The following is an 18,020-nucleotide window of genomic DNA, read 5'->3' on the forward strand; positions in this document are numbered from 1 at the left end:
GTGCCTGCCAGCGCTGATATAGCACATCTCCACACAGCTCCAAGCTGCCGAACTGTGAGTGCAGGTTCTTTAGTTCAGCCCCACGTGAGGATACGGTGGGCCACTCTGGTCTCCGGGCATCCCGAACCCAGGTCCTCACCTCCGCCAGTGTTGGATCAGCCTCCTACTGGTCTTTTAGTTCCTCCATGGAGAACAACTCAGTCTCCTGTTCCTCGGTAGCTTCCACCGCTGCAGCCAATGGTTCTTGGTGCTGCTCCCTCGCTGCTGCTGGAACAGGTTCTTGTTCTCGCTCTTCCTGGTGGAGACAGTAATGACACTCAGTCACTAAACATGGGCACCGGGACAGCACGTCAGCATTAGCATGTTGGCGACCGGGGTGGTGCTGGATCTCAAAGTCATACGCCTGCAGAATCTCCAGCCATCTAGCCACCTGTCCCTCCAGCTGTTTAAAGTTCAATAGCTAGGTGAGGCTAGCATGATCAGTCCGAAGCTTGAACTTGGTACCCAGCAGGTATGGCCGCAAGTGTCTCACAGCCAAAACCACCGCTAGCAGCTCCCGCCTGGTGACGCAGTAGTTCCTCTCGCTCCGACGGAGACTGCGGCTGTAATAAGACACAACTCTTTCTCCATCTTCACCTGTTTGGGAGAGCACGGCTCCCACTCCCACGTTGCTAGTATCCACAACAAACGGTTGGGCGGGGTCCGGGTACGCCAGAACCGGCGCGTCAACCAATGCCATCTGGAGCTGGTGGAAAGCTGCAGTGCACTCCTCACTCCATTCAAACCGCCTGCCCTTCTCGACTAACCGATGCAGAGGGCTAGCCACAGTAGCAAATCCTTTCACAAAGCGGTGGTAGTAGGAGGCCAAACCCAGGAAGCTCTGCAGCTCCGAGACGCTTCTTGGCACAGGCCATTCCTTCACAGCAACAACCTTAGCAGGGTCTGTTGTTACTCCCTGCTCGCTGATGACATGACCGAGGAAATGGATCTGTTGAGAGAGCAGCGTGCACTTAGCAGGATTTAGTTGCAGCCCAGCCTGGCGAATGGCGACAAAAATTTATATGAAACGTATACGTATAAAATATAACATTATCTCCCGTGTCACGTGATGTAATGTGACCACCGCAGTCACGTGATACAAGTCTGTTCTAGCCTGGTCTGCCAGAATCCACCTCTGTTTAATTCTGCACAGAGAAAGGGTCTGGGAACTCTCCTATTCAAATAACCCCACCCCCTGAGAATTCTAACCGAGCCAATCAGCGCTGAGTAGCATACGATACACACCACAACGCTGAGTTAGTCATAAACATGGCGACTGAAGCGGGGTTTGCTGCAACTCTTGGAAACATCTTTAAAACAACAACAAGTAGAAGCGCTAAAAGCCTTTCTTCTAAAGAAAGATGTTTACGCTGTTGCCAGACACCATTTTTGACTACAGCTAAAAAACTACAGCATCACGGATGTCACACACAGCGACACTCAGTTTCTCATAAACAACAAAAAGACAGCAGCAGAGTTCGCTGCGGCTCTATCCTCTGTTCTAAATGACTTGGATGTCTTTAAAACCACAAGTAAGCATTTCTTCAAAAAAGATGTTTGCGCCATTGCCAGATGCCTTTTTTTACTACAGCTAGAAAACTACAGTCGTCATTTCCATCTTTTTTCTGACTGGTAATTTTCTAGCTGTCTAGTCCCGCCCCTCATGTGCCTGTCTGCCTGTGAGTTACCAGACTCTTTCTCTGTGCAGAATTAAACAGAGGACGAGTCTGGTAGTCCAGGCTAAGTCTGTTCCATTTAACCATTTTCTTTGACCAAGGAAGGACAGTGTCCTCGTAAGTAAGGCATCTGGCCTCGCAAGACATCGCCTTAAGAGGCCAGATGCCTTGACATTGAGAAACACACCCTGTGAATATTAATTTGCTCTATTGCACCATCAAGCGGATGATTCAAATAAAACTGTAAACTTTTAAACAGAAAAAATAAATGGTTATAATGGCAAAATATTCTTAATATTGTGTTAAACTGTCCCTTTAATATACTATCTGGTTCAAAAGAGACTCAACTAAACCCCATGTGTGGCTAGGTAGCACATAAAACACTGCTTAGATGAGAAATGTAATGCAATGGGTCTCAGCTTTCCAGATCTCTGTCCAAGTCACGTTCCTCTCAGATGCATTTTTCCATCTTGTCCATGCCCCCTGCTGCCTCATTCCCACCTCCTTGCACGTTCTTGACTTCTTTAAAATTTCTTGCACCTCCTCTTGGACAAGGTGTCACATTTCCTTCCCCTGGTGTTCATCTGAGATGGTTTAGTCTGTTGAGACCACACCCACAAGATTATTGTGGCACAACCTTGCCTCAGCTTTTTGGACAGCCTCTTCTGTCTTCCACTTCCTACCTGCCTTCACCTGAGTTTTAGCTGTATTCACCTTTGGGTCACATGAGTGTCAATTGTCTAGCTCTTGTAACATTGAATTTCTCTTCCAAGGATTTGAAGGGAGGAGCCTGGAGGTGGCTTGGGTACCAGGAAGCCTCCTGGATGCCTCCATGGTGAGGTTTTATGGGCACGTCCAACCAGGAGGAGACCTAAAGAAAGACCCAGGCAAAGTGGAAGGGACAATGTTTCTTGGCTAGCCAGGGAACACCTTGGGAATCCCCTAGAGAAGCTGGCCCTAGAGACTGGGGAGAGGGAAATCTGGGCCTCTCTGCTCAGGCTGCTGCCTCCGCAACCTTACTCCAGATAAGTGAACGATGATGGATAGATGGATTTGGAGGGCAAGTGAAATTTGTTGTTGAGACCATAAAGTGCAATGTTCCTCAGGCTCTTTGGTAATTTGATCCAACTCTGGTTTAGTGTTTACTTTCTTCCTCAGAGTCTCAAATGTGGAGATAGGAGCAGCGTATACAAGAAGAAGCCACAAGATCTTTGGGAGGACACCGTGCAGGAAGACCAGATTTATCCACGGCTTAGAGCCCCTTGGTGAGCTGTCGAACATCTTACCCAAACTCTTGACTGGCTGCAAAAGATGGAATGGGAGTACCTAAGAGGAAAAGTGGAACTTATCCTCTACCTCACTGTTTCTCAGTACCAAACATCTTGACTTGGCAGGTTTAATACTCATCTGGCTCCAGTCCACTGACTTAAGTCCCTTGAGGACCCTGTTGATCTCTGTTGTGTGTAAGGGTGTCCATGAAGGCCCTGCTTTATGGCTAACTGGAGTTCGTGAGCATATTCATGGCCAAGCAGAACAATACCACTGAGAGTGCACACTGTGACAATGCCAGTCTGACTTATGCCACATAGATGTATTTCCTCCACAAGACGCCCTCATCCTGAAATCGTTATAGTCTGAAATGAGCTTCTGACACCTGCTAAGGACATGATGTATTTACAAGAGTGAGTTGGACTCGATAAAATCAGTGACAATAAAATTATTTATTTAGAATCCATATTTTTTATTAGTTCTTGTTCAGACTTCTCTATAAACTGCAGAACTCAGCAGCTTTTTCCCCTTTTACAGAAAACATTATTTTACTTTCAATTGGCTTTCTGTTTATTCTGAACTGAACTCAAGAGTTTATTGTTCACAAAAAACATGAAATGGCCTGGCTGCATATAATTCAGATGCTTTTCTCAACATCTAAACCTTTTAAGAGCACTCGATTCAACCAGCCAGTTTCCCTCAGGTGTTCCAAATAACCGACCCTGTGTGGATAAGCAGGTAAAGAAAATGGATGGATGGACTTAAGCACTATTTTACCTCTCCATACTCTCAGTTGTTGGGGGGCTTTCCAATCACATGCATAACTAATTGTTCTGTTCTTTTTAATTTACAATTATTTTCTTATTATTTTTATTGCTGTTGGTACTGTGGAAAGTTGAACACTTATAAGTACACCACCTCATGAGGTTTTGATGATTAAATAATACTTATTTGCTTATTAAGTAAAATTTTTATCTTATTTTCCATAATTCAATGGACATTCAGACTTCTTGCACAACTCCCTCAGCTGTTGCTGCAGTTTGTTCAAACAGCTGTCCGGAAAGCCAGTCATTATTTTTTGTTTAGTGCCTTCACAGCTGCGATTTGTCAGAAAACAGGAGGGATGTGATTAAAATTCAATAACTCAACAAATAATTAGTGCTTTTAATGGCTTTCTGAATAACAGACGTGCACTTAATACAGTTCTTTTAAAGGCACTGGCATGGTATGTGTCTGCGTCAGCCAAACGAGCTGAGGTTATAAAAGTTTGTTTGTAAGGAAACAGACCAAACACTCAGCAGATGTTGAGGCAAATGTCCCACTCACTCTGTAATGACCTACTCCAAGATTTAACAGCATATCTGCAGCAAAAAGAAAAAGGTTGGTCCTGCTGTGTGTTTAGATTATGAGGGAGAGCGACCACTGTTGTTCAGAAAAATAATATACTTATTTTTTTATAACCCTCCAGTCAGGTGATTGTTATCATGTAGATCAAAATCATTTAAATCACCTTTTTATCATCTATTTTTTAAACAGTATTTTTATTCTTTAATCATTTTTTGGTTTGGTTTCTCATTTAATTTTAAAATTTTTGTTTTGTTTTTTGTTCTTGTGAAGCGCCTCGTGATTTTTGTCTTGAGGCGCTATAAAATAGTTTCTTCTTCTTAATGACAGAACTGGAAATACAACAAGATGGGCAAAATGAAAATGTTCATCGTTTTGTCAAAGATCTCAGAAAATTATTTGTTAGTTAGCTGCTACTGTACGGCGAGCCAAGCTGAAAGGCGTTCAGTTCCAGAAGTTAGTAAAAGTCATCAAAAGTTTCCCTGACATTAAAAATGATGCCAATGACTCAAAATCCAGCTCTGGAACCAAGATTTTCTCCAGACTTTGCTGAAGTCCAGCATCATGATTAGTCCTACTAAATAGAGCGTTTTGTGTTTTTAGACACCGTTACCCATAAGGCTTTTACATTATCAAAGATTTACTTTATCTTTAATATTAGTGGCAGTTTTTGAAGAAACAAAGCAATGGCTTTTTAAAAATACATCAAACCTTTATTTAGAAATTTTCAAGGCGGATTATTTTTCTTTATGGGGGGGGGGGGGGGGGGGGTTAATATTATCATAAATATTAGCTTTATTGCAACTTGTTATTTTAGATTTTAGATTTCTAATATTATGAATTTTCCATTTAAGGCTGGATCTTTTGAATGGGAGTTCATTTTGACTACTTACAGCTGTTTTCCATAAGACTGAATAAATACATTAAGCTTTACAATTTAAATGTATTTTAAAAATAATACATTTTATGAAGACATGCTACAACACAGAAATCTGGTTGTTTATTTAAAAAAACCACCAAATTAAAATAGTTTAAGGTTCAGAGTTTCCAACAATAAATGTCACTATACATCCATCCCATCTAAATGTATGACCTAACATTGGTAATGTTCCAGTATTTACATTCTTTTATTTGATTAAACAACAATGACATTTGGTAAGTTATCCATTGCTTGATGACAGATATTAATTTTGCCTCGTGGCATGTTTTGTTTATACTGTCTCATCAACGAAATGAAAATGTAACATAAACTTATGCAAAGACAACTAGATGTTCCTAACCCGTACCCTAGCACTTTCAGGTCTCTGGACCAACTAGAACAGTTATACTGACTTTAGCTTAAGTTTAGAGACTTTAAAAACTTACGTTTCACTGAAGGGAACATCCAGTAGTAGATTTGTGGAAATCTCAAGGGGCAGATAATAAAATAAGTTGGGTCTGGAAAATAGAAACCAAGCTTCTGAAACATTTTGACGAACAGTTGAAAATAAACACTTAAAATCTCAGTTGGATTTATATTTCAATCCAATCAACTACCACAAAAAATTAAGAACGTGTGGTTCTGGTTATGAGCTGCATGTTAAGAGTCAGGAGAGAACATTTTGCATGCTTTTTCACACTGTTGCTACGTTTTTGGTTAGAATAAGTTAACTTCAGCAGTTTCTGTGTCTGAGAACATGTGAATCAAAAGGTGCATGATAAACCCTACAGCAAACAATTTGGTATTATTTATATTTCCACAAACTATAAATTAAAAATGGTCAGTGCAAAAAGGGGTTTTGCTCTACCCCCCCCAATGTATTTTTAAGCTCTACAGGGATGATGGTTAACTCTCAAACCAGCAGCAATCAAAATCTTTCCTGAGATTTACCCGCCCACATGTCTTCTAAATCACAACAACCCAGCAGACCCAATTAGCATTATTGACTAAATCTTAGCTGCAGTTGCATTTCTTTCCATTAGTGATTTGAAATAAGATTCTATCTGGCATACAGCAAACATCTGACCTCATGCTGCAGGGTCGGTCAACGAGAGCAAAAGCTCCAGGACTCCTCTGATGTTTGCACCATTAATAACATGTATCCTCTTGTGAATACCAGAATTCCATCCAAATAGGCCTAAGTGTTGAAAACCGAGCTGACTGCAGGGAGAGAGAAGATCGTCTTGCAAGTAAACGTCTTCCCTTTGAGGAGCATCGTACCAGCTGACCCCTCTTGGGTCCGTTAAGGAGCCAAACAGCAGGAAGCAATGATGAGTAAGATTAATGTGCAAAGTGTATACTTGTTAATTGTAATCACCTAAATGTGCTGCAATATCCATTAGGAGGATGAATAGAGATGGGTGTATCTGAGGTGCTGATTGAGTCAGCAGATGGAGCATAAATTATGATGAAGAGGCATCAGCAAGGTGCCCCTCCCTCCTCCAAACACACACACACACACACACACACACACACACACACACACACACACACACACACACACACACATCTGCAGTCAAGAAGGGACTTTATTTTCTTTGCATGATCAGGGGAAAACGTGGACGGGGGATCTTTTGCTAAATCCTCGACTGGCAGTCCTCACACTCGAGTGTTTCCGCATCTGCTGCTACATTTTCCAGTGAATGTCTCAGTTCTCTTTAAGTATTTATATTTTTAATGGTTTGTCCAAATCATTTTCATTTTGCGTCACGTGAACCTGATTAGGCTTTCACAATAAAAGCGCCCCCCCATCTTGAGATTACTTTATAAAAAGGTTTTAAATCAGGGACGCTAAATGTTCTAAAAGTGTACTAAAAGGTCAGAACTTCATAAAATAGAGATTTTAAGTAAACGTACAGAATGAATATTTTTATGTGCCATGTTTTGGTGGTAATTGCATTTGGTTGTAAAACAGAAAGTGATTCAAATAATAAAGTGAAAGTATAAAATACATAGAAATAAAGCAGCTGGCCTCCAGATGCATCTGAACCAAGAGCAAGAAGTTTAAAAAAAGCTGCTTTTTAACTATATTTTAATTACGGAAAGCTGTTTACAGTCAGTTAAATAAAAAGGCACAAAGTCTGTGAAACCACACCAGTTACTGATTACAGCAAAGGATGACATAAGTCTTTACTTTCTCAACACGAGGAAACAAAACATTTCCAGACCAGCCAACTGCAGCGAAGCCTGGCTGTGACCTCTTCAGACTTCACCATACACCTGTGCAGTGGAGGACCTTGATCCATCCACAGGGGCTCCAGGCGTCCCTGTCGTGCCTGATAAATGTTGGATGGTCCTGGGGTCCCCTCCCTGTGGGTGTGGGTCTCCCTCCAGGGGCTCGATTAAAACAGCCTGCTCTCTCAGCTGTTTTCGCTGCTTGTCAAACAGTCTGCTTTATGGGCTTCATTAGCAGAGGAGGCGGGTCACATATGGGGAGTGTGTTTTACTGCCACTGGCTGTCTGTAAAGGTCAAAGGCTAAGACTTTTTTAACAGTCAGCCAAACGTTCTGCATGTTTTTGTACAGTCACAGGGCAATCTGGATGTCAAAGAAGAAGAAAAGAAGCTGAACAGTGAACACACGTTACTGCCAAATTTGATGACATAATGAATGTTACAGCGTGTTTGAGAGTTTAGTTTTTACCTCAAGTTGACATTTTTTCAGAGCAACTTAGAATTAGCAGTAATTTAGGTGAAACAGTTTATTAAAGACTTCAGAATTCAGGTTACAGTATTTTCTGTTTAGGGTTTTAGTTCCTTGTAGAAAATTCCCTTAGATCTCCCTCCCGGTTGGACGTGCCTGGAAAACCTCACCAGGGAGGAGTCCAGGAGGCATCCCAACTAGATGCCTGAGCCACGTCAACTGGCTCCTCTCGACATGGAGGAGCAGCGGGTCCACTCTGACCCTCTCCTGGATGACCAAGGTTCTCATCCTATCTCAAAGAGAGGGCCCAGACACCCGCAAAGAAAACTCATTGTTGCCACTTGTATCTGCAATCTCGATCTTTCAGTCACTACCCAAAGCTCGTGACCATAGGTGAGGGTAGGAACGTAGATCAGCCAGTAAATCGAGAGCTTTGCCTTCCGGCTGATCAGACAGCATGGTTACTGCACAGGTGCACCATCGGCTGGTCTCAATGCACGGCCACTCTAAAAATGTGCAGTTTTAGTGCATTGGGGCTCTGAGGGTTATCAGTATCTGGTGTGACCATCAATAGCCCAATCAGCATCTTGATTTGTCACACCTGTGAGCTGGATGTATCGCCTCTGCAAGGGAGAAGGGCTCACTAACCCAGATTAAGGCCCTGTCCACACGTAGCCAGGGATCTGCCAAAACGTAGATATTTTTCTACGTTTTGGCCTGTCATCCACACGAAAACAGTTTTTTCACACGAAAACGGATCTTTTTAAAAACTCCGGCCAAAGTGAAGATCTGCGTTTTCTCCGTTTTGGGTGTCTGTGTGTGGACAGACAAAACTGGAGTTTTAAGGTCCGCAATGTCACTTTCCGCGACAAAAAATGCTGACATCACGTGTGCGACCTGTGTTTACACTAGCCGGCAGCGTGGAAGCCCTCAGAGCTGCGCTCGCTTTATCAATTGTCCAAAGGCTTTTTGCTTGTTTGTTTTTGCAAGCGGAATTACTGCTCCTTGTGGAAAACCACAGACGAAGGACGAGGTTAAGAACGGGGGAAGTACTGCCGCCTACAGGTCTGGCATGTCCTTAACAACGTATTTATCTGGGTACGTGTGGACAGAGTATTTTTTTTAAACGAGGTGGTGTGGATGCAAGTTTTTGGAGGGGCGGATATTTGTTTAAAAAAAAACCTGGCTACGTGTGGACTAGGCCTTAGTTTTGTGGTTCTCTTTTCACTTTATCATGGCATGCTTGTATAAGATATATAAACGAATGTGTGCGCTGCTGATTGACTTGCTCATTAAAGGGGAATAACAGAGAACATAAAGTACGTTCAAAAAACACAAAATCATGACAAAGTGAAACAAGAAGGTTTAAAAACTTATGATAAAACCAGTGGGTAGCGATAGATAAAGGATAAAGTTGGTTGTTACATGATCGGTTTCAACCAATAAAAAATGTATAAGTTTTGTTAGTCAGCAATGCATTTTTCTCAAATCAAACGATCTGATCTTGATTTGTCTAATTTATCCAAATAATCTGCTGAACATCTGATACAGGGAGCTATTTGTGACTTATTTGCCAGTAATTAGTAATCCTACCAAATTCTAATGCAGCAAGACATTCAAGCGCCTAATGCCGGTGAGTGGATACATATGTGAGCTAATTTGTTCCACTGCGTAGAGATTTAGCAGGAGGTAACTTTATATTATCGGAGAGTTTGTTTTTTTTCCTCTGGTGTTGACTGAGTGAGGAGCCATGACTGAAGCCCACATGTGTTCCATTAAATTCAGCCTGCCTATTGGCTGTGACTGCCATTTTTAATTCTCACTCAGATCAGGCCACTTTGACTTTTGATGCATTTGACAATGGTGATGCGTGCTTCAGGGCCCGGGGCCAGGAACGGTGGATGTGCTGCTCTGTGGTAGCCCTAACTCAAGACGTATTTAAGTTTAATGATGCACAGAATACGAGAGTTCTCCCTTGAGCATACTTTTTGACTATTCCTATTTGTCATGCAGTTCCACCTGTCCGCACCTGGTGTCAGATCCTAGAATAATGTAGTGTTGAAGCGTTACATTGATGTCTTCTTGGGTTTGCAGACTTTGTTTCAGGAAACCTGTAAAATAAATGAGTCTGATCTTAAGTGAAGCATTGAATACCTCTATGTGGGCATGCCACTGGAGAGAGCCTTTTGGAGCTTTGGCACTAAGATGACAAGGCAGCAAATCTGGCAGTTAGTGCGCTCCTTTGGCAGTTTTCACCACATAATTTCCTGGTGGTCCTCAACTTACCAAGTCAGTATGTTGTGCAGATTAAGTCCTCAGAGAAAGACCTGGCAAAGCTTTAAATGCAAACGTTGTGACTGGTGCAGAAGTGTGTTCTAGTGTAGTCGTGAGTTTAAACGGCTCACTGAGAACAAAGCTCCGGCAGCTGAAAGTACATCTAAAGGTGCAGCTTCAAATCAAGAAACCACAGTGTCTAATCTTCTTCATGGAAAATAGAAGCTCCAACCTCGCAGAAGGTTGTAGAAAAACAAAGTTACACTGCACTGTCCAGCAACGCAGATGAGGGTTTAATAATTCATGGCAACACCGGCAAAGTGTCCTCATCCTGCAGTTCTATAAAAATAAATCCCATAACATCATCACAGTGACTCCATTGCTCACTGCGCTCATACAGGACATCTGGGAGAGGTCGGCAGGCCTTTAAGACTCCATGACTCAGACTTCAGTCACTAAACCGCCTCTGTTCTTTGTAAAAATCCCAAAAATAAATGTAAAATGTAGCACAGGAGGTATTTTAATAAAGAGAAATACAGATCAGCTCTTATTTTGACATCACACACACTTCAATGTGATTTTACAGACATTAAATTACAAAGACTTCTTTAAACAAAAACAAACATAAGAAGGAGTCAAGTTAGTGGTTTTATGAGAGTGAGCAGCACCTTCTGAGCATTTATACACGCTCTCTGACATTCTTCACACATATGTTTAGCACCTTGTGAAGAAAAAAATCACATTTTCTTTTAAATGCTGGGGTTAATTTAATCATATTTTAAGATGTTTAATTTTCATTTTCAGTCAGGGACAACTTTGGGGTGCAGAGTGATGAGTTAAAACCTGCAACTTTTTACACAATCGTGTGAATAAAAAAAGTAAAACCTTTCAAATGTACGTGTGGCGTACTACGACATTTCCTTAAAATTTTACATCGTTTTTTCCCTTTATTTGTGTTTTGTTGCTAACCCCTCCCAAAGTTGCCTTTTCTTTCTTACACTTTGAGGATGCTTACATGAATGATGAAGAGATATTATGGTGCAAACTCCAGTGACATGAGATCAATTCCCTGCAACGCATGAAAGAAAAATAGCAACCCCGCTGTCACAGTTTGGAAAATTCTTCAAGAATGCCGTTTGCAATTTCCCCCCCCCCCCCAATGTCTTTGTTTTCAAAGATCAGAATGAACAAGAAAATAAGATGAGAAAACTTTGAAAAGGGTTTGCAATTAAATAACACATTGCTGAGCAGGTATTTGAAAACTTATCTGATTTATTTCCAGCTAAAACTGGATAAACTTCATCAGACGTGATTCAGGGTAAATTCTGGGATGGAGAAATTGATCGAGAGTTAAGATGGCCCACTCCTCTCAGCTGTTGTGTCTCTATACAAATTCAGCCCTTTGAGGAAATTGCACAGATGCCAGCAGTGAGTGATGTCTCCGATCGGTGCCAAAAAGCGTCCACAGTAACATTAATTACAGTACGTTTCATTCTGTCGAAGAACAACATCCTTTTATCCATTTGAACATGAGAGCAGCTGCATGATGTAAAATGTGGAGTTTGATGACCAGAAGAAGCTCTGTTTTTTACAGCGCCCTGTGAGACAACAAAGCCTGGTGAAGTACGTTGTTATGGGGGAATGCCACAGCAGTTTTTGGTGTTGGGAGTCCAGTAACGGTGATTTTTAAAGCAATGTGATTGGTGATTATTTTCTTTTGCTTCCATACAAGCAACTCTACTAATTTTACTAATGCTGGTTGTTTTGGACGCTGTAGGCTGATTTTGAAGGTGTTTGAAAAGGGTCTGGAAAATGGCCATTCCGGTGAAGTGGAGACACACAAATGCTGGGAAGTTTTGGTAAGTTTTAGACCAGTCTTGGAAGGTTTTAGGTGAAAATGTGAGGAGTTGTGTTTGATTCCGTTTTATCTTGCACAGAAATAATGACACGAATTAGCTTTTTGCACAACGTCTCTTTGATGCTACGACAATAAGGACTTAAATCTTTTAATCTTAAGAATGACTCATGGATTATATACTCCTACAGCATCTCCCACAAAATGTTTTGGAGACCTTCTGCAGGTCCACTAAGCACATATGGATAGGTCGACTAAACTGCAAAAACCCACTCAGTAACACAATAAGGGTAGATGACAAAGGTCAAAGCAACCTTTCTCATCTTTTTCACGTTCACACTTTGGATCCATATAAAACCATGTGCTGTTACAGCAAAAGTTGGGTAATTTGTGACATTTTTGAGGAATATCAGTAATGTAATAAACTGGTTGGACTTCTCACTCACTGCAATCAGGATCTGTGTTTAGTTCAGGAATAAGTTTTCCTGGTTTTCTATGTTTATTTTTGGTTCACAGTTTTAACCCATGTTTACATTTCTTTTCCCAAAAGTAACTCTTTGTGTTCAGTTTTATTTTGTTCTCACAGCCAACATAATAATAAACATGAATCCATTTACAAACTTGGCCTGGCAGTCCATCCCCCAACCACTGAGATACCTCTGCTGCCGTTTCCATCAAGATAATCTGAAACAGAAATTAAATCTTAATACCATGTAGAGGATAACCCAAAGAAATGAGTAGAAAAAGACATCGGCAGAGAGAAAATGAAGTGTTGGTTCTTTCACTATGTCTGGGTTTCCAAAGGAGCACTTCATCTTGACAGAACAAAGGTGGTCCCTCCTTCCTTTGAAATGCTTCCACAGTTAGTTCAACTATTTCATTAAAGCAGCACTTCATCCTTCATCTGACAGGCACAAAATAGCAGTAAATCATGATAAACATCAAAGAAGCAGCCAGAAAAATGAACAAAAATGTTGTGGAGATTGAATGTTTGGGCTAATTTGACAGCAAAGTTGTGTTAAATCTCAGGAAATGGTGAATTCTGCCATGATTAGTTATTTTTCTCAGTTTGGTTCTCTGGAAAAGCAAATGCAGTCATGCTGCTAAAGAACCCCCCTTATAGATTCAAAGTTGATTCACCTGCTCAGTTTGTTTCCAGCCTTTTTTCCCCCATCATTTTATTCAAGGATGAAGCAATTATATTATTGCAAATTAATATCTCAGAATTTGTCAGTATAATTTATGCATATTTTTTAGCTTTTATTTTAGACCAAGACAGTTGAGTTTTATTGCATTTATAGAAACTAAACTTGTTGAATGAAAACTGACCGAACAGAAAAACCCCAAAAGTGTATAAACTATTCAAAAATAAAACTGAACTCATTTTTATTTAGTTTGGGAGTGAATCAGTCACCTTAGTTTAGTCAGTCCTGTAAGATGTCTTAGTAACACATCTCTATAAAGCACCATCACAGGAACAATACGGCTTTGCTTTACAGGAAGCATCAAGTTAATCAACATGTTCAGCTAATAGTGACTTACTGGGCTTTACTGGTTCAGACAGCTACAGATTCAGGGTGTCCTTCCAAGCCGCTAAGGATTGTTACATAATTAATTTTTCTTTTCTGTTTGGTCTTGGTCAGTAGTTATTCAGGCTTTATGAAGAGCTTTCACATTTTTGTTTAGAAAATTTCCACTCTGTTCCAGTCCACGGACCTTACCTTTTTGGACTGTTTTAAATTTTTATTTAGGCATCAAAAATCTATTAAACTCATCAGAGTCGTGTCAACGTACTGATAGCTTTGCAAATAATCTCTTTCAATCCTTAAATGCTTTTGGTGGCTATTGAAAAGATTATTTCCTCTCATTGCATTTGTCCTTTTTCTAAAGCTATGATTTCCACATATTATAAATAGAAAAATGTTCATTTAAGGCTTTTCCTGACCAGCTGAGATACATAGTCCCTCCAACGTGTCCTGGGTCTTCCTTTAGGTCTTCTCCCAGTTGGACGCGCCCAGAAAACCTCACTAGGAAGGCGTCCAGGAGGCATCCTAACTAGATGTCCGAGCTACCTAAACTAGCTCCTCTCAATGTGGAGGAGCAGCGGATCTACTCCGAGCCCATCCCGGATGACCGAGCTTCTCACAGTTACTCTAAGGCACATTATCGCAGCCACCCAGCAGGGAAAACTAATTTCAGTGGCTTGTATCTGCAGTCGTGTTCTTTCAATCACTACCCAAAGCTCATGACCATAGGTGAGGGTAGGAACGTAGATTGACCAGTAAATAGAGAGCTTTGCCTTCTGGCTTAGCTTTCTCTTCACCATGACAGATCAGTACAACGCCTGCATCACTGCAGATGCAGCATCAATCCACCTATCAATACAGATGTTTTACGAATAATTTCTAGCTTGTTAAACCATACAGCCAAACTGATTTCACAACCCAGACATCAAAAGATCTCTCAGATACTTACAAGGTTTTGCTACAAACATCTAGCTTACATTCCATCATACATTCATACTTTGTCATGTATAATCACGTAGTTTAACAAAATAGAATTAAATTCATTTTTATCAGCTATATACTTGACTGTTTGAATTAATATGAAGTGTGTGTTCCCTGAATAGTCAAAGAACCTAAAGGAATATTAAGTCAAATATTCAAAGACCAACAAGGTTTGTATTTCATATTTATATGAAATATCATATCTTAATGATAATTTAACAAATAGCTAATCCTCACTGCTTCAAACGGCAGCCTTGGTGGAGTCCAACTCTCACTGGAAACAAGTTTGACTTACTGCCGGCAATGCAGACCAAGATCTGACACTGTCATACAGGGACCTAACAGCCCATATCAGAGGGCCTGGTACTCCATACTCCCAGAGTACCCCTGAGGAATGCGGTAGAACGCCTTCTCCAAATCCACAAAACACATAGATTTGTTGGGCGAACTCCCTCGCACCCTCCAGGACCACCCTAAGGGTATTGAGCTGGTCCAGTGTTCACGGTCAGGACGAAAACTACATTCCTCCTCCTGAGTCAAATGTTCAACAATCCGCCCGACCCTCCTCTCCAGAACTCTTGAATACCTTACCATGGAGGCTCAGTAGTGTTATCCCCTTGCAGTTTGAACACACTCTGCGCCCCCCCTTTTTAAATGGGGGGACCACCACCATGGTCTGCCAATCCAGCGGAAATGCCCCCCTATGTCCACGCGATATTGCAGAGCTGCATCAGCCAACACAGCCCTACAACACCCAGAGCCTTGAGGAACTCTGGGCAGATCTCATCCACCCCCAGAGCCTTGCCACCAAGGAGCTTTTTGACCAGATAGATAGATAGATAGATAGATAGATAGATAGATAGATAGATAGATAGATAGATAGATAGATAGATAGATAGATAGATAGATAGATAGATAGATAGATAGATAGATAGATAGATAGATAGATAGATAGATAGATAGATAGATGGATGGATGATAGATAGATAGATAGATAGATAGATAGATAGATAGATAGATGATAGATAGATGGATAGATAGATAGATAGATAGATAGATAGATAGATAGATAGATAGATAGATAGATAGATAGATAGATAGATAGATAGATAGATAGATAGATAGATAGATAGATAGATAGATAGATGATAGATGATAGATAGATAGATAGATAGATAGATAGATAGATAGATAGATAGATAGATAGATACAATAACATCTCCTCTCAGACCAAGTGTGTGTGTGTTTGCCTTCTGTTTTAGGTTCTTATAGCCTGTAGGCAACCAGCACTGTAAGCAATCAATGTCTTTATCTACTGATGAAAACACTTCAAAAGTTTGTCTGCGGCTAGTGTTTTCCCAAACAGGCAGATTGGTGGTGTGAAAAAGTGTCTTTACGAGCACATAAAAGCTGGTACTGCTACAGCACACTGCTTTGTGGTCACAATCCCTTCAACAGCTAAGACAACAGTTGGTTTAGTGGTTTTCTTTCTTTACATCACTTTTTTTCTCTTTTTGATCTTGGGTGAAAGAAACCATGGCACACTACAGTTCAGCTCCAGTCCATAAAAACCAAAAAAAGCAGCTCAACTCTGTGTAATTTATGCTAAACAGTTGTGGTTAAACATAATCTTCTTTGTTTCATTCCTGTAGTTTGGTGATGTGAACTAAAAGAGGCATCCACAGTTATTCAGTCATACAAGTCGTAGGTATTACTTACAGACTGTATTTGTTCTATGAATTGTTTTTTTTTTATTGTCAGAAAGGATTGGGAGAACTGGGAGAAATGTTGTATACTTGTACAACTAGAGTAATTGATGTAATGTTCTTTAAGCGACTGAGGTCTGTCCAAATTTCACATAAACACACACACGCACTCACACACACACACGTGTCTTCTGGCCCAGTAAGCCTCCTCCTCCTCTTTGTTCCAGCCAAGTTCTTGATTAGAAACATCAAGCATAATTTCCTAATTGGGCTGTCTGAACCACTTTCATGTGGGACATGCAAGGCAAGCAGGTACAGGCGTAATCTAATAACCATGAATGCTCAGCCCACAGACACATGTAGCGGAGGATGTTCGTCCCATGACTCAGGCTTTTCCAAGAAGAAACTGAGATGTTCCCTTCCATTCCCGTGAGGCCTGTAGATGATTCTGGCCCTGCTACAGACACCTCCAGCATGAGCCTTTTGGTCATATGTGGTGCACACTTGATGTTAAAATATTTAGTTTTTAATTATGTTTCCATGGTTTCTTGTTTCTTTTACAGATATCAAACTGTTTTAGAACACTGATGTTGATTCAGAAGTCATTATGTTTGGTGATTCATCACACGTATGAGTGCAAAACGGAAACAAGGAATAATGTGCATCATTTTACAGACAGGGATCCTGAAAGAAAAACAGCCCACCTTGAAGCTGCACCTTGCTGAAACCTAAAACAGATTTGATGCCATGACTAAAACTTGGTCACAAATGAATCAACTAAATTAATCTGCTTATTTTAGTGAATCACAGGCCTGCTTACAAATCAGCATCTGATTAAGCGTGTTCTCTTTGGCACCTTTTTGTCATCAGTAAACTTTGATGTCTCAGACGGATGATCTGCTTCATGCTGCCATAGACTTTCTCCTGATTTGCATCTTTGTGGTCGTTAAAGCCTGGTTTATGCTTCTCCGTCAGCTCCGCAAGGGACAGACACGCATGGATTGACGGAAGCGTTTTGCTCTCATACTTCTCCGTCTCCTGGAGAGTGTTGCAAAGCAATTGCCCGGCAGGACCACAGAGGGCGTAGCGCTGTTCTGTGGTAGCCTGTCATGTATCGGTCCAGGATCGTGTGTTTATATTGTGTTTTTTGTGTATATAAGAGACTTTTAACACGGATATACGTATTTGTCTCTCATTCTCCCGCCGCTTCATGCGCTCCCCACCTCTAAACCCACGTTTCCTGTCATTTCCGTCCACAAATAAAATGCTTGTTGCGCATCTTTTCACTCCTCCAGTCACGGGAGGAGGAAACGTTCATGTTTTTAGAGTTTTTTCGCGAGGTATTCTTCAAGCTTCTCCGTGTCTGCCGCTAGTTATCCTCGGCTCTCTTTGCAATGGCGGCGCTGTAAACAACAGCGGCGTCCTGACCAATCACAAGCTTGCGTAATCCGTCTCGTTCGACAGATGTTTAAAAAAGTGGGCTCGACTCCGTACGGACTTGCGTGCCTGCCGAAGCCCAACGCAAGGACGTTGCGTGTCTCCACACTGACGCAGACGGAGAAGCATAAACCAGGCTTAAGTGACAAATTATCCATGTGTGATGCAGAGCCCAAAATGCTGAAGTTCTCTTTGGGAGTGACGATGATGGATGGGTTCAGGAGTGAGTCCATCAGAGGGACAGCTCATGTTTGATGTTTTGGAGATGAAGTCATACTGGCACCGATACTGG

This window comes from Nothobranchius furzeri, chromosome 16, assembly GCF_043380555.1.
Source record: "Nothobranchius furzeri strain GRZ-AD chromosome 16, NfurGRZ-RIMD1, whole genome shotgun sequence".
Taxonomy (NCBI): domain Eukaryota; kingdom Metazoa; phylum Chordata; class Actinopteri; order Cyprinodontiformes; family Nothobranchiidae; genus Nothobranchius; species Nothobranchius furzeri.